Consider the following 24,255-nt stretch of genomic DNA (forward strand, 5'->3'; position numbering starts at 1 on the left):
CTAAGGTTTACTTGGAATATTGCTGAGCAATAGGCTCAATAGCAGAATTTTATTTTTATAATAATGAGTAATGTGGCAATAGATATACTCAAGGAATTACAAGCCTTGGGGAGAGACATGTGACCTGGAACAAACATCTAAGGCTGAAATTCATAGGAGGCTTTCTAACAGTGTATGTGCTATTTGAAATGGGGAATATCATAGTTGTTTTCTAGGCAACAGTTAATGTATAAACCATGGGAAGGAGATTAGCAAGAGACTGGTATCTGAAAGGAAATGCAAGAATTTGATTAGTTGAAGAGTAAATGATACCAGAAAGGGTATCTAGAACACGATTAAGCACCCACTCATTAACAGAGTTGAATGCTATGTTAAGGAAATTGGCTTGTCTTCTGCGTTTCAGTGGTATTGATATCCAAATGCAAATAGCATTAATTATTAATGAAACAAGTCCAGAGAGGGAGACAACACAGTATTTTTACCACTTACGCTTCTCTGCCCCATTGAGTCGTTGCCATGGGGAACTGAGACATAGAATTACCAGATCGGCCAGTCTTTCAAAAACGACTCAAAATTTTGTGTACTCATTAGAATCAAGTTCAGCTGCAAACAGGATATCATAAAGTAATAGTATTTAAGCATGAATGAAAATTTTAAAGAATTTCTATCTTTATTTTTCTCTCCCTTTCAACCACCTTCTCTCCTCCTTTCTTCCTTTCTCTCTCTCTCTCTCTCTCTCTCTTTTTCTTTCTTTCTCTCTCTCTCTCTCTCTCTCCCTCCCTCCCTCCCTTCCTTCCTTCTTCCTTCTTCCTTCTTTCTCTTTCTTTCATATGAAATTTTTTATCACTCACAGATTATTATGAGAATGCAGTCCTAGGCTGGAATATCTGTTCTGCTCCACCAAAATCATAGGAAGCCAGATTGTGTCTAGCTTAATCCTCCACCATCCCTGGGGTATAGTTCTCATTGTCAAGGCTCAATGTATCCAAACATCAGAGGAGCTGACCAGTACAGGGGAGAAGAGTATTGACATTTATATCAAGTTACTAGGCTCTCCATTGGATTCTACTTTATATATGCACACTTAGATTTGAGGTCGACAGTGGAATGGATTTTGTATTCTGTGTCACCATTTTTTGTAAAGATTTTATTATTATGGGTAACATACATAATGGATATTTTGGTTGACTAGTAGCATTTTGTATGACATTCCATTATACATGTAGCATTAAGTATCTATCTGTTTTATCAACTAACCTATTGCTTTGCATGATTAATATTATGATCATCAGAAAATAAAAATAGCTGAGTTATAGAGAGCTTTTTAGCTAATACTTTATATAGGAATATTTGGTTTGAGGAATCATCTTATGCTATTTAAGCACAGGGTAATCTGTTCAATATCTAAACAGGGGATATGCCCATCAATTTGTTGATTGTTTGGATTTGATGATTACATTGTAGGATAAAAGGAGAGAAATAATGAAAAATAGACTCCCGAGTTTCCAAGTCAATTTATTTGGCAGCTTAAGAGGTCACCAATTTGGACAAAATAATGCCTAAAGAATCACTGGTTTGTGGGAGAAGATGAGACATTTTTGTTCACGCTAAGTGATAACTCTGGTGGAATATTGTGGCTATTTTATCTTGAGACTGGCAGTAGGGGAGAGGTTTGGATTATAAATATAGACTCAGTAGTTAAAGCATATTGCAAGTAAAACTATTATCATAGATGAAATGATTCAGTCTATACAGAAGTAAATGTAAACTGAAAAGGGCAGTGACAATAGGCCTGGTAAAACTGTTCAAGGGCAGATGATCAGAATCATCATTAAAGTAAATTAGTAGAGTTGAAGGAAGTTAGATTATTAGTGCAGCAGATGTGCTATAGATGAATGTCCACTTCATTTGTTAACTAACAGTATGTCAAGTGTATTGACAAGTAAATGCAAAGTTGGAAGTGTGCATAAGTGGTTAATATAAAAAGTATTTTTGTGAAAATTGGATAAGTAAATACTGGAACAACTAGGTAGAAAATGAAGTCAAAGAAAAGTTGTTCAGTTTTAAGGGTAAATAACAAGTTGTTAAGGAAGAACAAGAAACACTATGAAGACTTTGAAGCTTCTTCAGTTAATGTAATGATTTCTTGAGCAAAGAAAAAAGGAACTATCCAAAGAATGGAAATTCTCTTTAAAGGAAGAAAATGTAAGGGTGATGCGAATGTGTGTAAGCTTTAGTTTTGGGAGTAGGAATTTGGAGAAGATTTTTCCTAACTAATACAATGTTCATAATTAACTTGTTTCTGTGAATAAAAGTGCAAAGCACAGATGGAAAGAATTCACTGAGAGATCTCAGGCTCCAGTTGAGTGAGGAAACAATGGTTTTGCAATGGTGCCAATTAGCAGAGGGATGTGTACATGTGTGTGTATGTGTGTTAGGCTGTGCCTTGAGAGCTAAATGAAGACACACACAAGATTGTGACCCAAATATGGGTTTGCTGATCAACCCAAATATTGGTTGAATCATAGTGATGCAGATGATCCAGATGATCTCAATATAGCACTATTCAGTGGCTAAATGGCTTATTACAAACTAGAGACAAAAGGATAGAAGAATAATTGTCATAGACAGGAATAGTCAAAATAATTAATTAAAGTCTGTTCTCCAGGAATTTGACAAACACGTTTGGAAGAAATGCATTTTTGGAGAAACTGAATGAGCTAAAGGTTTTAGTTAAAATGGTGGTGCTACGAATTAGATTTCTGAGCCGGAGTGCTCCTGGAACTAGAAGTCCTGGCTGAACTGAAGTAAAGGTGAAGGTCATAGGTATTTTTTATTCCTACAGGCATTTCACTGGTAGTTTGTTAGTTGCTACCCGAATGATTCCATGACCTTATATACATATATTATGCATATTATACAGATCAGGTTTTAGATTTTGGCATATAAACTATTTGTTGCTATATACTAAATGGTTATCTAAATTTCTTAAATTCTATTATCAGAATGGTAAAATAGAAATTACAAAGCTAATTTACCTTTTAAAGAATTCTTTGATGAGTAATAAAAAAAATCAAATTTCCTTGTCAGAATGTCATGGCAACTCATAGAGAACATTAGGAGTAGAAAGAGAAAGAGGGGTCTATTCTCCCTTTGGCCAATTGTAGAACACTGAATAGGTTGCTTCATACAGCCACTTTCATCTCAGGGATTAGTATGCAGGTCAACCTACAATCACTAAGACATGCAGAAGTTGTTGATGTTGACAGTGGTTTCACTTAGAGGTCACAGTCCTCTTTCTCAAGTTCCCCATCAACCAGAATTTGAAAAAACTTGAGAGAAATTACAAATAGTTTCTCACAGCAATTGGAAAATGTAAGAAAAAAGAGAGGAATATAAAATTATTTTGTTCTTTAAGGACCCTGTTTCTTCTATATTAAATGAAACAAATACATTGGCAATGCTTTCAAAAAAAAAAAAACAGTTTTCAAGAAACTTAGTATATTGTTTGCACATTTAAGCAACCATCTGTATACATTGCAATATTAAGCCTAATTTATTATACTTCTAAAGAAGAAATGAATAGCATAAAATCAGAATTTAAGGGTATCCCCAAAACATGTCGATGTAGTAAACTTCTTATCTTAAATGAGTATTTAAAATACTGGTATATGAATCAATAGTGGAAACTTATTTCTATCGTGACCTAGTTTTGATAAAGGCATGAAAAATTAGGAGTGTGACTGATGTCAGAAGTTTTAGATCACAAAGTAAGATAAAAAACCAAAACAAAAAATTACCAAATCAGCTATGTCCTGAGGATATCTGGGTGTCACTAATATATAAGGAAAATGAGCATGATTTTAAATGAGAGAGCTTGAAAAATAGTAAGCAGCTATGAAGGAGAAGAATGTGCAATTATACTCCAAAGACTGCTGAGTTATTTTTCTAAGATAATGCTTTCAACTCTGAAAAATATAACAAAATCAACTTTACAAATAATTTTCTTTGCCATCAACAATTTTCTAGACCAACTAGAATTTTTCTTTCAGTTGTTCAATATTTTTGTGGAACACATTATATTTCCTTGCAGGCCACATATTACAAAAATTAAAATATGCATAATATTTAATATATTGTTTTGTAGAATTCCATTATAACTATACATTTGGAAGATAACTTATGTATCACTTTAGATCAATTCCCTCATATTTAGATTTTAAACTAAAAAATTGTTTGCAAACCCCAAAAGCAGGATTCTTACATTGCTTCTAGTTTGATAGGCTCATTATAAGCTGAGTTTGTTTCTCTGAAGTGTAGGTGAAAAACAAGGGAGATGGAAGGATGAACAAAGGAATGTTCACTGGCCTCAAATTGTGATTTACAATTAAAGTCATTCATTGGTTTAGTTAAAAATATTTTGTATGCTGCTCATGTGGGGATAATAAGTTGTGAGGTAACATTTTTCATCTTAGTAGAACAAAGAAGAGTCTTCAGTGTTACTTAATAGGTATTGAAAATGCAAGATACAGTAGCAGTTACTTCTCAGAAAGGTAGAAGAAAATTTGTGTGTAACTGCAACTGATGTTTCAGTTCTTGGGAAATGATGGTTACAGGGGCAGAAGACCAGGATTTATATTATTTTTTTCCTTCTTATTCTCTCCCTCTACGTCAGCTGGTCCCAGAAGTCTACTCTGGTGGTGTTCAAGTGCTTCCAAACAGTCAGCCATGACTGGCTTTACCCTTGGTGGTTCCTGTTATTTTAGCATTCCAGTTTGATTTCTCATGTGCCAGGGTTAATTGCATTCATCCTTCTCAAGTTATTTCATTAAATTACTTATTGTCCCCCTAATAACAAAATAAACTCCACTACATTTTAGTGGTGCTCTGAATGATTTTGCAGATAGTAATATTTTAACACTCAAGTGACACATATCATGTGATGGCAAAAATTTTCAACTAGTCAATGTGAATATAATAAAACTTATTTTCCTGATTACAATAGATGTTTCCATTTACCAAAATCTGTCAAAAGAAAATTCAGATGTTTCAGTTTAATTTATTGAGTACTAATATTAAATTAGTAGCTGTTAATATATGAGTCAAGTAATCAAAAATTTAGATTGAACATAAAAGCTAAAAAAACATTTGTAGTAACAGTCATAATTACAATGACTGAATGTGTTATAAGGTTACTACAGAGAAAGTAGAAGAATTTCAAATATTGTAAAATAACCTGACCTACTTAAATTTTCATAGAGTGTGTTAGACAGAGATATGACAGAGAAGTCCTGACATCCAGAGAATTTCCTACTACTTTGAAATCATCAAAACTTTGTAAACCTGGAAAAAATAGTTTAATTCTGTATTTATAAAATTGTTATCTTTTATTTGAGAAACACACAAATGGTTTAAATAAAAATATATTGTTAGTAATTTCCTAAATAGATTAACATATGAATAATCCAGAAATGATTAAACACCAAAATCAATTTTGAGACTTCTTAAGGAAAAACCACTAAACTTGTTATTCAAAATGCCAATATGCCTCATATGAAACAGGTAATATGTTGTAACCTGTAGTTCTGCTCTAATAGTCATTTTTCAGCCTTCGTATGGTAACCATTGCTTGCTACACTAAAACAGCAAATAATATATTCAGCAACCTCATAAATTACAGCTATTATGATTATTGAAACCAATTTTAAAAATAAATACATACATATTTAGGTAATGATAATATATTCTCCAGAGTACTAAATTCCATACAGAATATTGTGATGCTGTTTTCAGACTTTCTTTCCAAAATTTTACTTACTTTTCAATATATATATATATATATATTGAAAAAATATATATGTATATATATACATATATACATATAATCAATATATATTGAAAATATTATACATATTGAAAATATATACATCACGGCCGGCGCCGTGGCTCACTAGGCTAATCCTCCTATTTGCGGCACCGGCTAGTGCCAGTTGGGGCACCGGATTCTGTCCCGGTTGCCCCTCTTCCAGGCCAGTTCTCTGCTGTGGCCAGGGAGTGCAGTGGAGGATGACCCAAGTGCTTGGGCCCTGCACCCCATGGGAGACCAGGAGAAGCACCTGGCTCCTGCTATCGGATCAGCGCAGTGTGCCGGCCGCAGGCGCCGGCCGCGGCGGCCATCGGAGGGTGAACCAATGGCAAAGGAAGACCTTTCTCTCTGTCTCTCTCTCTCACTGTCCACTCTGCCTGTCAAAAAAAAAAATATATATATATATATATACACACATCACATGTTTGACTCAGGTGTGTGTGTGTATGTGTATGTGTGTGTGTATGTGTGTGTGTTTGTGTCTCTGTGTTTTAGAAATGTTGCTGTTCCAGATAATTGATTTTTGATACTGACTTCTAGGTATTTCTATATGTTTGTTCCAAATCATTCAACTATTCTTGGTATTTGTGAAAATATATTTAAATATTTAAAAATGTCGCTTTGATGAAATAATATTATTATGTCTGTGATTTTTGGAAGGAATTCATTTATTAAAATAGTTTTTGATTTTATAATTTATAATTTCTGAAGTGATTAGTAATTCATAATGTTGTAGATTTAATTTTAATTACTCCACATTAAAATAAAATCTATTGTGAAGACAAATAAGGTTATATTTATGTTTCCACACAGTGACAACCAAGAATGGATTTTCATACTTAGGAATTGTGCTCCAGTATCATTTCGGAGAAAGAAAACACACATCTATTGCGGTGTAAAAAAAGTATACATAAAAAATCAATTGTAGGGTCAGCACTGTGGTGCAGTGAGTAAAGCATCGTCTATGGCATCAGCTGCTATGCTTTTGATCCAGCTCCCTGCTAATGTACATGGGAAAACAGTAGAAGATGGGCCAATGGCTTGGGCCCCTGCACACAAATGGGAACCTGAAAGAAATCCCTGGCTTCTGGCTTTGGATTGGTCTAGTTCTAGCCATTGAGGCCATTTTGGGGAGTGAACCAGGTTGGAATATCTTTCTCTCTCTGTGTGTGTCTCTCCCTCTTTCTCTCTGTAACTCTGCATGTTAAATAAAAATTGAAAAAAATCAATTGTATGGAAACCAACATTACTGACATATACAACAGAATAATCAAGATGTTCAAATGATATTCGAACATCTTGAATACATATCAAATGGAATTCACAGCTTGGGGAGAATGTAGGTGATCATCAGGCTGCTTTCTCATAGTTATATACATACATATACATATGTGTATATATATATATATGACTGTGTATGTGTATTGAATTTTAAAGTTTTTCATTTGAGGATAACTCTAATGCTATTAAATTCACAAATATGTTAATTTAAACATCCAATCTTATTTATAGAAAACATGCATTGTAAACACACAGATATCTATTCTCTCCACAAATCAGTGTCCATTCATTTCATGGTTTGGAAATGAGAGAATAGATTCACCCTAGCCCACAAGTCAGTGGTTGTTTCTATAGTTAACTTGAGCAAAATTCATAAGAAATAAAAATTAACAATGATCTTCTTTACTTGTTAACTGACAAGGAACCACCTCTCAAACTGCTTTGTGTTAAAGTTTCTGTACCAAAATGTAGAAAAGTTGAACTACACAAACATTGAAAAGTTCAAAATTTCTCATTTTTTTAGTCCTGATACCACTATCACATTTATAGGAAAATATGCCTGATGTAATACAAAACAAAAAAAGATAACTACAACAGATAGAAGACCTCAAGAATGTACATCTAGTTGCCACTATACTGCACTAATAAATAGCTGTACATTTTGTAAGCTGTGGCTGTCATACTCCTGAAGAAGAAGGGTTTTCTGCTTAAGTTGCAGTAACTTTTCTGGCTATGGATCATTGTTCCATCTGTGACAGATTTTTACAGTTCCTCAAATGCATTTGGGACGACCATCCCAAAGCAATCTGCAGCTGTCCTGACAACTGCTCCCTTGCTCTCCTGCTAAGAATGGTAGCCCTATTTTGCTGTTTTTAGAATAAGAGTTTACTATTGAAGACTGTTTTGAGTCAGATAATATAATCTGGTGAAGGTACTGGCTGCAGGCTATAGAAATATAGAAATATCATTATAATGATAATATTGTGAGAAAACAATCAATGAGAATGTGGGCTGGGTTTATGGCAGAAAATGAGCTTGACTACAGTACTTGACATAACTTAGTCACAGTGTGTGTGTGTGTGTATGTGTGTGTGTAGTATAGATAAGTTGAAGCAGACTAGGTAAAAGGAAATTGAGTGTTGGAAGGCATTATATACTTTGCCTGGGTATTATGTTTTTTTGCCTGGGTATATATATATATTTTTAAAGATTATTTTATTTGAAAGTCAGAGTTACACAGAGAGAGGAGGGGCAGAGAGAGAGAGAGAGAGAGAGAGGTCTTCCATCCGATGGTTCACTCCCCAGATGGCCACAATGGCCGGAGCTGCGCCGATCTGAAGCCAGGAGCCAGGAGCTTCTCCTAGGTCTCCCACGCTGGTGCAGGGGCCCCAGGACTTATTCCATCTGTACTGCTTTCTCAGGCCATAGCAGAGAGCTGGATCGGAAGTGGAGCAGCCGAGTCTTGAACCGGCGCCCATATGGGATGCTGGTGCTTCAGACCAGGGCGTTATACTGCTGCGCCACAGCACCGGCCCCAAGCTCTATGTTTTTATAAGTAGAAAACATGATGAAGTTAAAGTTTGCGAAAAATATTCTTAGCTGATAAAATAATTGGGATAAGGAGTGAAGAAGCAAAGCATTATAGATCTTAAAGTGAAAAGTGACTTGGTTTTGAACTGTGATTTTACTGGGATATAGAAAAAAATGGGAATATGTCTAGAAGAGAATATTAAGTTAATAAACCCTTTTGAAATGTCATTCCTGTATTCTGCCAGTGAGATTTAGTGTATACTGTTGACCTACTTTTTATTATATCAACAGAAAATTGCACCTGTTTCAGTTCTTTTGAAACAGGTGATACTGAGTTTTAATGCTGTCTTAGTACCACTAATTAATTCAATGCAAAATTGTCTTTTAAGATCATCAATATATATCACACTATTCCTAGCTCATCCTAGCCTGAGGGATTTTGAGAAACATGTGACTTTTAGTGCAGAAACTAAAATGAGTGTTTGTACAAAGTACCTAACACAAGGTTTCAAAATTGGTGATATTTGAATTGACTTTAGAAAGTGAATATTGTATATTTTCTTGACAATGTGGAAGATCAGCACTCCAAAATGTATGTTATGCTCTTTGCTTATTTTACTTAAATGTTAATGCCTTCTATATTTTTCCTCAAATCTCTGAGTTGACCGCTCAGTTCAGACCCAATTGACCTCTTTTCTTTATTTACTTTTAGATTCACTTATAGCTAACACTCTGTACGCTAAAATGACCACCTTAGTTCCCGCCTCTGTTTTGAAGGGATCTTAGTAATATGGTGCCATGTTTCCCAAATCAAAAAAGAAAGCACACAGTTTAGTTCTTATTAGTAAGAGAATATAGCATAATACCTGACATCAGAAACGCCACAAATAAATCTACAGATAAGGCTGCACTTCTAAAGGGACTTGCAAATTAGGATTTGAAATAATCAAATGGAAATCTTAGAGGAAATAATTAATTTAATAAGGATGTGGAGTACTTTATTTTAGGCCAGTGAATGCTCAATGCACAGTTCTTCGAACACTTAGACTAAATGTAATATGGAAAATTATTTGAATTTTTCCCCAAGGTTTATAACTCATTCAATTAATAGAATCACAGATTTCTTATCTTATGTTTCCCATAAATGGACTCCTTCAGTGTTTATTGTAATTTGCCTTATATCCTCTTATGAGCATATTATGATGCTGCTCAGTCTCAATCTCAGAGTTAAGTAGGAAATAGCAGTAAATACACAGATCCATGAGTTTACTGAAGCTATAATTTTCTAGGTCATACACTTGTGATCTAAAAGAGTGATTTGTTAGTAACAAGCTTTTACATTTATAGACTACATTTCCTTAGCCACTTCTTGGAACTGAATAATTCTAACTTAATTGTCCTCTCTAAATCAGATTTACTATAGTTATTTCCTTTGCAGCATCTCAAGAATAACCATATTATTCTCCAAGGGAATATCTAATGGAGTCTCTTAGCTTGGATGTTTCCTTCAGGGCCTCACTTGAAGAGATCATCAGAAAAAATAGCATTAGCCCCTCTTGAAATGTCTTCATGATAGCAGTTCTCAAAGACTAAGATGAACCTGAAACACAAAGGTAGAAAAGAGTCAAACCCAGTTGTTTGTAAGGTTTCGTACTTACATAATTTTCTGTTTGGATTTCTCAATTGGTTGAAATATGTCTCACATGTAGATGTGTTATAGATATTTTTATTTCCTTACTCAGTGACAGAGTGACTGGATACTAGGATATGCATGATAAGGTATGTTATCTCTTATTTTCGAGATTTATGTATTTATTTGAAAGTCAAAGTTACAGAGAGGAAGAGAGGAAAGAGATCTTTCATTTGCTGGTTCACTCCCCAAATAGCTACATCGCCTGGGGCTGAGTCAGGCTGAAGCCAGTCGCCAAGAGCTTCCTCTGGGTCTCCCCAACAGGTGCAGGGACCCAAGCACTAAGGCTATCTTCTGCTGCTTTCCTCAGGCTATTAGCAGGGAGCAGATCAGAAGTGGAGCAGCCAGACATGAACCGGTGCCAATATGGGATGCTGGCACTACTGGCAGAGGCTTTACCTGCTATGTCACAATGCCAGACCCTAATTTCCAGATACTTTTAAAAATAGCACAATTATTTCTCTTACTGTCTTGACCCTATATCTCAAATATCACACTGCTCTATTTCCTTGTTCCTCTTGAAAACAGAATCCCTTGTGAGTTTTGTTACCTATTCTTTTATCACTTTTCCTTCTTTTGTTCTCTCTTTAAGCCCTACCATCAGCTTTTATGTTTGCCATCCCTCTAAAATTGATCTTTAAAAATTTTATTTTCATTTTATTAGAAAGAGGGACAGAGACAGATATAGAGAAATATCTTCCATCTGCTGTTTCACTTGCAAATGCATGTTAAGAGCCAGGCTGGGCCAGGCTAGAGCCAGAAGTCCAGAACTCCTTGTTGGTCTCCAATGTGGATGGCAGAGACCCAAGTACTTGTGCCATCATCTCCATCTTCCTAATGTGTGGATCAGAAGCAAAATAAAGAGAACTTAAATTAGGCATTCAGAGTTGGGATATGAGCATCCCAAGCAGGTACATAACTGAGGCCCTACTCCAGTCCCTAAATGTGATCTTTTAAATGTTTCCTATGATCATTATATTAGAAATTTTATTTGCCAATTATCAGTTCTATCTTACTTGAATTTAAGATTTAAAAAAAAAAAACCATTTTTATCTTTTTCAAATATTTTTTTTTGCTTGTCTTCCAAAACTCCAAGGCTTTCTTTTTAATTTTTTTTGGAGGTAGCATATTTTCAATTTACATTATAATCAATGGCTTAATGCTCCACTAAAGAGTTCAACAAACGAAAATGGTGAAAGATCATAGCTCAGCAGAACCACAAGTAAGGGCCATAAAAAACAATCAGATGAAACTATGCCAACTTCACCCGTATACAATAAACTTCAAGATACTCACAGATCTTTGAAACTGTGTTAGTATGTAAAAGACTTTGTCATGCACTTCCCCATTCACAGTCTAGTCTCTTCCCATCTCTTTGTTCATTCTTCTTGAAGTTCCTAAACTCTTCACCTTTGAGCACTCCCAGAACTTACTTCTTGTCCTTTTTCTTTCTTTTCTCACTGTCTTGGTGCTCTCATCTGATCTTAAACAAATAGTATCTGCACTGTTAATTTTGCCAACTTGTATCTCTTTGTAGAACACAGCATTCACATGTGGCTCTGGGAGTTCATATGTACAAGATATCTACAGCCGGCACCGCGGCTCACTAGGCTAATCCTCTGCTTGCGGCGCCGGCACACCAGGTTCTAGTCCCGGTCGGGGCGCCGGATTCTGTCCCAGTTGCCCCTCTTCCAGGTCAGTTCTCTGCTGTGGCCCGCGAGTGCAGTGGAGGATGGCCCAAGTGCTTGGGCCCTGTACCCCATGGGAGACCAGGAGAAGCACCTGGCTCCTGGCTTCGGATCAGCGCGGTGCGCCAGCCGCAGTGCGCTGGCCGCAGCGGCCATTGGAGGGTGAACCAATGGCAAAGGAAGACCTTTCTCACTGTCTCTCTCTCTCACTGTCCACTCTGCCTGTTAAAAAAAAAAAAAAAAAAGATAGTAAGTGTCTCAGTGCTCAGTGTACTATGTACACAATTCACTTTTTCATACTTCCCTTCAAATCTTTCTATGTTCTTGGGATGCTTTCAGCATTGTAGAAATTGAAAACTCAGATTATTCAGTCTAAATTTTTTATGCCATTTTTGTCTCCTTTCTTTCTCTCCCAGTCCATACATTAGCAAATTTTCTTGTACTAATTATAAAAAAAAGTCTGGAATCTGACCCATCCTCTCAACTCCAGTACTATTTCCCTGAGAAATTCCTTTGTGTTCATTTGCATTATTGCAATACTTCCTAACAGGTCTACTGCATCTATGTTTCCTTTCATTCCACTGCTTCTGTTCACACGGTCTTCACACATCCATCTTTAGCTTATGGGAGCTTTGGAAATACAATTTAGATGCCTCTGCTGCTCTGCTTGACCCGTTTAATCATTTTCCATCTCATTTGAGAAAAGGCACAGTTTTTATCTGGGGCCCACAGGACATTACATGATCTGTATTCTAACCTTCTCTGACCTCTTCGCCCACTCCTGAATCCACATCCACATCTTACTCTATTACTGCAGAGCTGGAGTTCCTGCTCTGTCATAAAGGTGTGAGGTATGCGCAGATTTTGCCTTAGGACTTTCAGGCTTCCTTCCCCCTGTGCAGAGTTATCTATCACCAAATGTCCACATGGCTGGCTCTGGCACAGCCTCAAATTCTCTGCAAAAATAAACATCTTTTCAGGAAGGTCTGCCCATGATTTCTGCATTTAAAATTGTGTTTGCCAACTCCAAGCTACTCTATCTTGCTGGATCTTTTAATTAATTTTATGCTGTAGTGCTTATCACCATGCTAATATTTCAAAAAATATATTCATCTTAAAAAATACCTTCACTAGATATAATGTCAGCTTTATGAGGAATTTTTTCAACTTTGTTTTTGTATCTGGGGTACATGCAAAGATATAGGGCATGTAGTAAAAACTTAATGAATAATTCTAAAACTTATTTTTTTTATTGACTTAGATACTATCCATAAGTCTTTGAAGCATTAAGAATAAGTCATCAAGGGAAAATTGCATCTATTCAATTCATTTAAAAATATTTTGGATACTTCAGACACGCCAAGGCTATTTTCAGGCATAGTAATAAAAGAGAATCAAATATATGATCCTTGTTCTAGGATTACCCTTCTTATTGGAATTAAATAACATTAACACACAAGCAAATTCACTATACTAGAAGTGAAAATAATAGGCAATGGTAGTTCAGGGAGAAGCCATGATGAAGATGGCATGAAAATAAGAGTGGACTCTGTGTATCTATTCAAATTCTTTAATATCACTCTGTCCCAGGTCTTCAAATGCTAAAAACATAAAACTTCCCTTATGGTTCTTTTTGACAGCTGTGGAAATGCATATAAACCTACCTGCTATGGTATGATCTAGGGTCACCACACAATTAAAACTGATCTGACTGTATGATAGAACATATAACACCTCAGTATTCATGTCTCTAATGGTTGTAACTGCAATGGTGTGTAAGCATGAAATTTAAATGTTGGGGGGTAATAAACAGTCCAAAAATAATATGCAAAGAGAGCTAATGAAATTTTTTTAAAAAGGCAATCTATTAAAATTACTTATTCTAGAGACATACTTTGTGGGGAGCAGTTTAATCGACTGCGAGGGATACCTACATTCCATGTTGGCTTACCAATTCATTTCCTAGCTGGTCTTCTGATACAGTTTCTTGTTAGTGCATTCTTAGTGACATAGAATGAAGGCTCAGATGTGTGTGTTCCTCTTACCTACCTGAGAGACCAAGATGGAGTTCCAGGATCCTGGCTTCAGCTCACCCTTGCCCTGTTGTGGACATTTAGGGAGTGAGTCAGCAGATAGAAGATTTCCCTATCACTCTCTGTCTCTCTGTCTCTGCCCCCTACCCCCGCCTTTTAATTAGATTAAAATAAATAATTAAAATTTTTCATAGTAGTAGTATATATAATCAATCAGAAATCAGAAAATGGAAGAACAGATGCTCATATTTCTCATGGAGATTGATTCTAACAAAATATAGACATATGGGATATGTATTATGGTTTTAGCAACTGCTGGACTTTCAAAATGTTTGCATAGTTGTTGGAAAGAAGAAACAGAGATCAGAAATGACCCAGGGCTTTGATCCTGAGTGCAGACATCAAAAAAGACAAATATATGGAATATGAACCAGCTGTGGGGTGATTGGTGAGGAGGCACAATGAATATAATAGGAATATAATTGTAAGTTTAAAAGTTAACTAGGACAAAAAAAAAAAAAAAAAAGAAAGAAATTATCAATTCCCAACTTGACTCTCACTGGGATTAAACATGACAATAGGTCTGATCTGATTTCATCATCATTTAAAAAAAATCATCTATTATTTTTCACTTTATGTTTTTGTGTGGGAGCAAACTGTTGAAATACTTACTTAAGGTATACTAAGCTGATCTTCTGTATATTAAGATAATCAAAAATGAATCTTGATGTGAATGGAAGGGGAGAGGGAGTGGGAAAGGGGAGGGTTGTGGGTGGGAGGGACGGTATGGGGGGGAAGCCATTGTAACACATGAGTCGTACTTTGGAAATTTATATTCATTAAATAAAAGATTAAAAAAAAAAAGTTAACTAGGACTGTAGGCTATTTTTTCATGTAGCATACTGAAAGAAGATTGGAGGTCACACATAGGTATTTAGGGGTGTATTGCAAGATAGGAAGTCAAGAATTTAAAGGATGAGTGTGATTTACCAATAGTAAATACAGAATGATTATAGAATGATTAAGACGGGCAGACAGATAATAGTGGGGGAAATTAATGATTCTGCAGGAATAAATTTAAAGATAGAGAAATGTATCCAGATGGATAAGTGATTTTTTTTTTCCTTAGAGGTAGGAAGGAAGAAAGAGGAAAAGAGAAGGGAAAAGTGATAAAGAAAAGAAAAGGAGAGCTTTAAAGGTTACACATAGCATAGGAATTAAATAGAAAGGGAAGACTCATGTTGAAATCCGTGAATATCGTGATGATGAGAAGATGTCTGCAGTGAATAAGGGATCAGGAAAAGATTGGGAGCTTGAAGAAACTGTGTAGAATTAAAGAATGCTGTTAGAGGAAGTGATTAATGTGGAGTATTGAGAGTTTAGGACAAGCTAGGTGAAGCTGCAAGCAAGTTATTTAATACATGTTTTTTGTGGTTGTCAGTCAGCTGAGTTTGACTATTTGGAAGCACGAAGACATAGAGTGAGATGGGCTTTAGAACACTGGATTGGCAAGGATGGAAATGAATGTTTTTCAGAGTGGTGAGGTTATTGGGGAGGAATGAGTCTAGATATTTAAAGCAGTGGGAAATAATTGGATAATGAAGAGAGACCATCACTGGATTTACTGGTATTACAACTTTTCTTTGACATAAAAATAACCATGGAATTGTCTCTTTCACTTACTTCTCTGACTTCTGAAAAAGGCAAGCACTTCATCTCAAAAAAGAGATGTACTCTCTTAATTAAAAAGAAGCAAGGAAAATTAATGTCAATGTTTCTTATGACTGATTAGGACCATTTTGGGAAAATAGATGTATTAGAAGATGATTTAACTATCAAGTTGCATAGCTTTGTAGAAGCTTACATGAAATAAAAAAACCCCAGAAAATTAGAATTACATAAAAGGGAAGTGATCAGTTTTAATTAATCATGGCCTTTAGAGATGTCATTGTTTTAAGAAATTATAGTTTACATTATTTTTATTCTTCATTAAGATAGAATATTCTATTTTATAATACATTTGTATTTCATTTTACATTTTCAGATTCTTGTGGTAATCATATAAATCACATCACCATGTGTCTGTGTATCTATACAGACATGTAACACATGACATTTTTATCAGTGACATACAGCATACAGAATGATTGCATAAGATTAGATAACTTCACAAAATTTTATTCCTCTCAGCTTGTAGAAATACACTATATGATGCTTGTAGTGACAAAATCATCTAATGAAACCTTTCTCAGAATGTATCTCCATTCTCAATCAATACATGACCATCTCTCTCTCTCTCTGTATATATATACACACACACACATACATGCACATATACATATACACATTTATGAATGTTCATAAGTATGGTATATATAAAATTTAATATATTTTTCACCTTATATTTTCATTTAATTTTATAACTACATAAGTATATTATATTATATAATTACTATATATATTATATATACTATATATACTACATAATTACTACATATACTAAATAACTACATACTACATAACTACATAATGGAGCAGCCGAGACTCGAACTGGGACCCATATGGGATGCCGGCACTGCAGGCTGGGGTTTTAACCCAATGTGCCACAGCGCTGGCCCCGAAGAATGTCTTTTTATAATTGAGATTTTTAGGTATATGTGATGAGTACGTTGACTTATATTCTAGAAATTTAATTCATTGGTCAAAACATACACAAAATTTTAAAGTGATATGTCCTGATTAGGGTGAAAGAAATGTGAATTTAGACTCTTGAAGGAAAGATATCCTGCTTACCTCAAACAAATATTTCTCTCATTTTCTCTACAAAGGAGCTGTACAAACAAAATCTACACTCAGAAATTATTGGCATTTTATTCAAATTTGTCCTTCATAGAGTTTGTTAAGCAGATCCTATATTAAGGAAGTCCCTGAAAGATGTAGAGCAATTCATCAAGCACAGAGAAAATAATAACTTACATAATTACATATGTACTTCCCATGCAGTATCCAAATGGCTGTGAATTCTTTAGCAGCTTTTAAAAATCATTTTTAAAAATTCCTATTTCAGGGGCAGAGTGATAAAGAGCACTTCTGTCTACTGATTTACTCCCCAAATGCCTTCAACGGCTGGGACTTCATCAGGGCAAATGCAATCCACATTTCCCACGTGAGTGGCAGGAACCCAATTACTGCTGCTATCCCTGCTGCTTCCCAGGGCGTGTATTGGCAGAAAGCTGGAGTCAGAAGCCAAAGCTGGAAATCAAACCAAGGTACCCTCCCATGTGGGATGCAGGTGAATTAAGCACAAGCTAAATGCCTGCTCCCTCTTTAGCAGCTTTTACTGATGATAGCCAATAAACATTTCTGAACTATTTCTTTGGGATGTAGTGCTTTGCCAGCAAGCTATGTATTCTCCCCCTGATACCTTGGATGAATACTTTAGTAAGAAATATAAAGTCATAACTACCTTAACATCCATTTTGCACTCAGATAGAAAAAGAAGAGGGGAAACAGAAGCAGACTATTCTATATTAGGTTAAAAATCAAGGCATTATCACAGTGCATTAAATGGTATCTCTGTCTTTAAAGAGTTCATGGAATGTTTTTGTAATTTGATTCATTCATAAGGAGTGACTTTGGAATAGGAGAGTTCAAGTTTATGACTTTCATGGAACGTAATCACCTCTGCCCTCAAGGTTGCCTTTTTCCTGTAAATTGTTAAGTACTACATGTTGTGCATGTGTAAGGGTACAGCCAATTACATTAATGATGTATATTAAGAAGTTTCTTTCTTCTTACAAGTTTAATTTTTCTCCTAATCTGAAAAATAAATTGAAACAAGGGCAGGCTACACAATTGGAAGAGCAGCTATCTACATCACTGGCATCCTTTATGGGCACAGGTTCAGGTCCTGGCTGCTACACTTCTGACCCATCTCCTTGTTGATGTCTTGGGAAAAGTAACTGGGCCCCTGCTACCCATGTGAGAGGACCAGAAGAATCTCCTGGCTCCTGGCTTCATTCTGGCCCAGCTCCAGCTCTTGGGGCCATTTGGGGAGTAAACTGGTGAATAGAAGATATTGAAGATATTTATGTCTCTCTCTCTCTCTCCTGCTCTCACTCTCCCATTCACGCTCTCGCTCTCTCTCCTCTGTAGTTCTGACTTTCAAATAGTTAAATCATTTTTTAAAACAAATTGAGGCAGGTCCATAGACATTAAAAGTAATGTGGTTCCTTGGCACAGCGCCTACCATGCATAATAGGGAGATTTCCTGTGTTTTAGAAAATGTTGTAAACCAACAGTGTTTTTTGAATCCCTCTTGCAAATAATTTAATACCTCTAGATGTTAAAAATGATGAGAGTCTGTTGAAGCTAATAATGTTGTTACCATTGTTTTGATCTACTGGTATAATTTTTTCCTAGCTTGTTTTTTGGTTTTAATTTGATGTTTTCATACTAGAATGATACATACATAAAAAAGGATTTTGAAGTCACCTGAGTTTGCAAGATAGATATACTTTCAAGACACAAACAAAAACCTTAAACTTTCTTATTATTCTTTTCTCTGTTTTTGGCAAATGACAACATTTTTCAGTTGTATTTTAAAGGATTTCACACATACGGAAATCATTGTTTGAGTCTATAAAATGTGCTCTCTGGGCCACTTGATTTCCAGTTACACTCAGGATGTTGTTCACAGTAGAAATTCCTAACATCAAATTAGAATTTCTGATTTTGGAGCCCAGGAAGTTCATTTTAATGATATCTTAAAAAAGATTCTATAGACTTAGCATGTGAGACTCAGCTGTCCCAATGATTTATAAAATCTCTTGAAAGTTTGAGGCATCATGATAATAAGGGGAAAGAAATGAAGGCTGCCTTCCTCCTGGGCCTGTTGGGTCATTCACTGCATTGATGGTGCACTGTTGCCACAGGACTCTTGTAAGAGTTCAGGAAACTTCTCGGTTGTTTGATTCAATTGCAGGGAATGGCATTGGAATAGGGAAGACCAGAGAGCATACTTCTAGTTTATTTGTGTTACTTGTGCTAATAGATGTATTTTTAAAAATAGTATCTTTCATATAAGATCAGATATTGGGAAGGCCCAACTCTTTATTAAAGAGAGTTTTTTCCCTGTATCTAAAATGGATATGATCTTAATAGTATAATGTATGTATGTAGAAAATCTGGAAAATACAGTCAAAAAAGATAAACCCCACATTGAAGGAAATTATAAGAACACTAATTGAGAGTGAGGTAGTGGTTAGTATGAATACTAGATATGAAGGTTTTTAAAGAAATGGGAAAGACAAGTATATAAAAATATAAAATTAAGGAATACATTAGAAAATAAAGCAGCTCTATAAATTTCAAACAAGTTAATAGAAAGTTATGAATCAGCCTTATTATTGAATTAGATGTATAGTTTGTGCAAAAAATAAGGAATCTTGGATTACCTTGGTTTACATATTACTATAAAAAATTTCAAAATAAAACTGAGAAGATAATTCATGACTGTTGCCAACCCCATCCACAAAAGACAATGAATTCCCTACAATTCTACCAAGGTGCTAATATTTTCAAAAATGGGCAAGAAAGAAAGAGGGCATTTTAGGAATAAAAGTGGTAAATATTAGAAAGATAACTATGAACAAGTCATTCTAAGGTTCAGTTCTCTGAGAGGCTATAATCCATGCTCATTGCAAAGGGAAGACAATTTTGTAACCCTGCTATTTATTAAATGTCAGTCCATCTCCTATCAGAAAGATGTATTATTAGTTCTGCCACCATGGCCCTAGGGATTCCAGTCCTTGAACCTAGTGAGTTTAGTAAACAGGGCTATTTCAGTGCAAGTACCTAGGACTCATCCTTGACACTTAATTCAAAGTTAGGTATTTAAATCATCCCAACGTGTGGTAGGCTGTCCAACATGCTTTCTTATTAAGAACCACATCTTAGACTGTGCAAAATGTCTTACATCCATTTTACCCTAGCTGCCATCAAGACTGCCTTGTCACTCAAAAACAAAACTTAAGACCATCACGTTATTTTAAGAAATGGAATAGGAACATTTCAGATGCTAGTTCTTTGAAAAGAAAATGGTGTAGGGCCTGGCACTGTGGCATAGCTGGTAAAGCTGCTGCCTACAGTGCCAGTATTCCATGTGGGCACTTGTTCAGGACCCAGCTGCTCCTCTTCTGATCCAGCTCTCTGCTATGGCCTGGGAAAGCAGTAGAAGATGGCCCAAGTCCTCGGGCCCTTGCACCCACAAGAGAGATTCAGAGGAAGCTCCTGGTTTCTGGCTTTGGATCAGCACAGCTCCAGCTGTTGCGGTTATCTGGGGGATGAATTAGTGGGTGGAAGACCTCTCTCTCTCTCTCTCTCTCTCTGCTTCTGCCTCTCTGTAACTCTGACTTTCAAATAAATAAATGAAAATTTAAAAAATAAAAAGAAAATGGTGTAGAATTTCATGAATTAAGAGAGTAAGCAATCAAGTCAGGCTTGTCAAATGTAGCAGAAAGCTAACATTTATTTTCAGTTAGATTCAACTGTAAAGACATTTGATTTCATAACTATGTTTTCCCAACAGAAAAACAGAATGGGATTCATGATTTTCAGAAAAATGTTAGCCTACAACAATTTTTATGGCTATGGAAAATAGTCCAGTCATAGATATTCAGGACAGATATTCAGTCAAGTTTCTTGAACGATTCATCATCATTTCCTAGGAGCAGTATTTGACATTCATTGAAGAAGTGGAGTCATCAATAATACAGCAAGGAATGCTGCTATTTCATCTGCATAGAGATGATACTCACTTTAATGGCTCTGCCTTGGGTAGGGTCTGGCTTGTGGTTGGATAGTGACACAACAGCATCAAAACTGTTGAAGCATTCAAAAACTGCAAAGTAAACAAATTAATGCTTTGAGGAGAAACTGAAACGTAATGTTCAGTGATTTTGCAGTTTTACAATGCATGAAAATTCCTAAAGCAAACTTAGGGATCTGACACAAAGTAGAGTTAGTCTGCATTTTAGTGCAATGGGAAAGAATATTAGCAAAAAGACATATAAGAACAATTGCTGCTGCATTCCAGAGATTTTTGCATGTCGCTTTTTAAAAATTTCATTCAGATATTAAGTATGCTTTAAAAGTAAATAAACAATACTGATACTTACTAAATGCAAGCATAAGACATAGCCTCTGCTAAGGTACAGCTCATAGGGCAAATTAACAAATTAGAAACAATTACATACAATTAGAGAGAACAAACTGAGTATGCTTCAGTGTTACTTTTTAGACAATAAAATCTACTAGCCCGTAGATTCATTACTGAAGGGAGTGAAGTACATTTCTACAATCACTTAAAGTTTACCACACATACAAGAAAAGATTGGAAGAAATATGCAAAATGATGCAGAGAATGGTTCTCATCTTTTTCAATATGCTGCACTCTTGACATACCTTTTTCATCCTTCAATCAAAATTAAGTACGTGGAAATACTTTTTATTTTCCACATACACATAAAGTACTTCAACTGATTCTTTGGTTAAGACATATAGTATAATAGATTAGATACCAATATACTATGTTTTACCTCTTCCTTTTTAAAAATATATCATTTTTATAAGCCAACATAGATTAATCTAAAGAATTGCTTAAATTTTGTATTAGTCTTATTCTTTTGAACCTCATCATCATCAAGTTAACTCATCAGCAAAAAATGACCAGCAAGGGGATTTTTCTTAAACATTGGAAATCAGAAATTTTCCTTAGGCAGTACTCCTACCTACAATTGGTAGTTGTTTAAATGTAGTTCTATGTGGTTGCCACAAGAGAGATTCTCATATTGAATAGTTAAGACAGGGTCATGATACTTCTAAAATTGTACATTATGATAATGTGACCTATAAAGTTTGAGAAGTTGTATAGATATTGAGATGTTTCAAGAACTTGGGAATGGAGCCAATGTTATGGTTCAATGTGCTAAGCTGCTGCCTGCAACCCCAGCATCCCTTATGAGCACTGGCTTGAGGACCATCTGCTCTGTTTCTAAACCAGCAGATTGGGAAGGCAGCAAAGGATGCCCCTGCCACCCTCATGGGGGACCCAGTGGCCTGGCTCAGCCCCAGTTGTTGTTCCATTTGGGGCATGAACCAATGGATGGAAGATGCTCCTTCTCTCTGCCTGCATTTGAAATAAAAAATAAATCTTTTTAAAATAATAATTACTCCTGAAATAGAATTTTAAAAATAAAAGAACTTTGGACTATATATGATGTGGTTGGTCCACAAAGATGTGTAATAATTTAGAAAAATAAGTAGCTTGCAATGCTTTAAAGTGTGTGTAAGTAAGTATGTATATATGACATATTTGAAAGGCAGAGAGACAGGAAGACACAAAGTGAGCTGTATCTTCCTTCTGATGATTCATTCCCCAAAATGCAATGGCTGAGGCTGGGCCAGGCAGAAGGCAGGACACATGAACTTCAACCGGGTCTCCCACATGTGTTGCAGGAACCCAAATAATTGGGCCATCATATGCTGCCTCTCAGGCATATTAGTAAGAACCTGAACTGGAACTGGATATGATGATCTCTCCCAGGCCTTCACATATGGGATGTAGGTTTCTCAAGTAGTGGCTTAACCCCTTGTACCACAATGCCTTTCCCTATGACCCTTTACATAAGATGTACCTAGAAGGCAATAATCAAGTTGATAGAAATATATCCAAGAGTATGATTAGCATTGAATTGTTATTAAGCCTTACTGATGAAAAAATAATTTGGAGAAATGAAAGACTTCTATAATTTTCAACTTCTAGTTTTAGAGAGTTTACCATAATCTGTACCCACATTATTTTTTTTCAGTGATATTTCTGTTAATGATTAAATTTATTTTATATGTCTGTATTCGAGGTTAAGTAACATATATTTTGTCATGTAATTTTCCCAACAATGCTATAAACTATTACTTCTCCAGTTTATAAATAAGGTGGTTGAGACTTAGCAATAATAATTGCACAATTAGAAGATGGTAGAGCTAAGATCAGAACCCAAACTTCCCATTCTTGTTGTTTTTTCCTTCTCAGCATAGTAGGTACAATTTTTGATCTGATTACATCAGACCTTGGCTAGTTAACATGCATAGAAAATTGGAGAACTCTCCCTTGTCTTTTGAACTTGTACCTATTATTGAAAGATACACAATTTGGCACCATTCCTACTGTTTCATTTCAAATGTCCACTTTACTTTCATCCACATCTTAGATTTTTGTAACAGTGAAACACTTTGACCTGTTCTCTTTTGGAAATACTTTATCTTAGTACAAGCACAGCACATTATTTGTAATTTAACCCTACTTTGAAATATTATTATTTCAAATAGTGCATTTGTATGAAGGAGAACATATTTAGTCAAAGGTAGGGGTCCTATATACAAATAAGATATACTGAAATATTACTACATCAAGAGTTCTATAAAAATTATAAAATAATGAGATGCTCATCATCTCCCGAAGACAAAATTAGGATCCACACCTTAGAAATCTTGGCAAAATGGAAAAATGGATGCAACTGGAGGCCATTATACTTAGTGAAATTATCCAGTCTCAAAAAGACAAACACCATTATGTTTTCCCTGATCTGTGGTAATTAATAGAGTATCTAAAATGTAATGTATAGGAGTGAAATTGACATTTTCAGATTCAATGACTGTCTACAACTCTAGTGTCTATTATTGAAGAACAGTATTTTTTTTCCCCCTTCCTACTGTTTGTTGAACCCTTTACTTACTGTAAGGTTAACCTTATGAGTATAAAGCAAACTGAAAATAGATCTTTGTAAAAATTATGAGTTGGAAACAGGTGAGGGAGGAAAAGAATGCACAGAAGCATGGGTGGGAGGGAGGGTATGGTGGGCAGAATCACTATGCTCCTAAATCTGTATATATGAAATGCACAAAATTTGTATAACTTAAATAAAATTTAAAAAAACAGAAAAGAAAAAATCTTGGCAAAATGAAACACAATATTGTGTAAATTGTGGATAATCCAACATATCATGCGTAAATTATACTGTCATTTCATCATTGTAGCCTTGATGATGGGGCTACAATGAATTTTCTCATTATAAATACTCATCTCCCTCTTTTTCTTTATAATACTAT

The 24,255-nt window shown here is 35.3% G+C and overlaps 1 protein-coding gene across 1 annotated transcript in view; it reads left to right on the forward strand.

The window, feature by feature from the left end:
- Window positions 1-22,299, forward strand: part of SLITRK1 (SLIT and NTRK like family member 1) — a 46,014-nt gene extending 23,715 nt beyond the window's left edge. Inside the window, exon 1 of the mRNA XM_070048391.1 lies at window positions 1-22,299. This exon is cut by the window's left edge and continues 23,715 nt beyond it. The gene's annotated coding sequence lies outside the window, so the exon portion shown is untranslated.
- The last annotated feature ends 1,956 nt before the right edge of the window (window positions 22,300-24,255 follow it).

This window comes from Oryctolagus cuniculus, chromosome 9 (assembly GCF_964237555.1).
Source record: "Oryctolagus cuniculus chromosome 9, mOryCun1.1, whole genome shotgun sequence".
Taxonomy (NCBI): Eukaryota; Metazoa; Chordata; class Mammalia; order Lagomorpha; family Leporidae; genus Oryctolagus; species Oryctolagus cuniculus.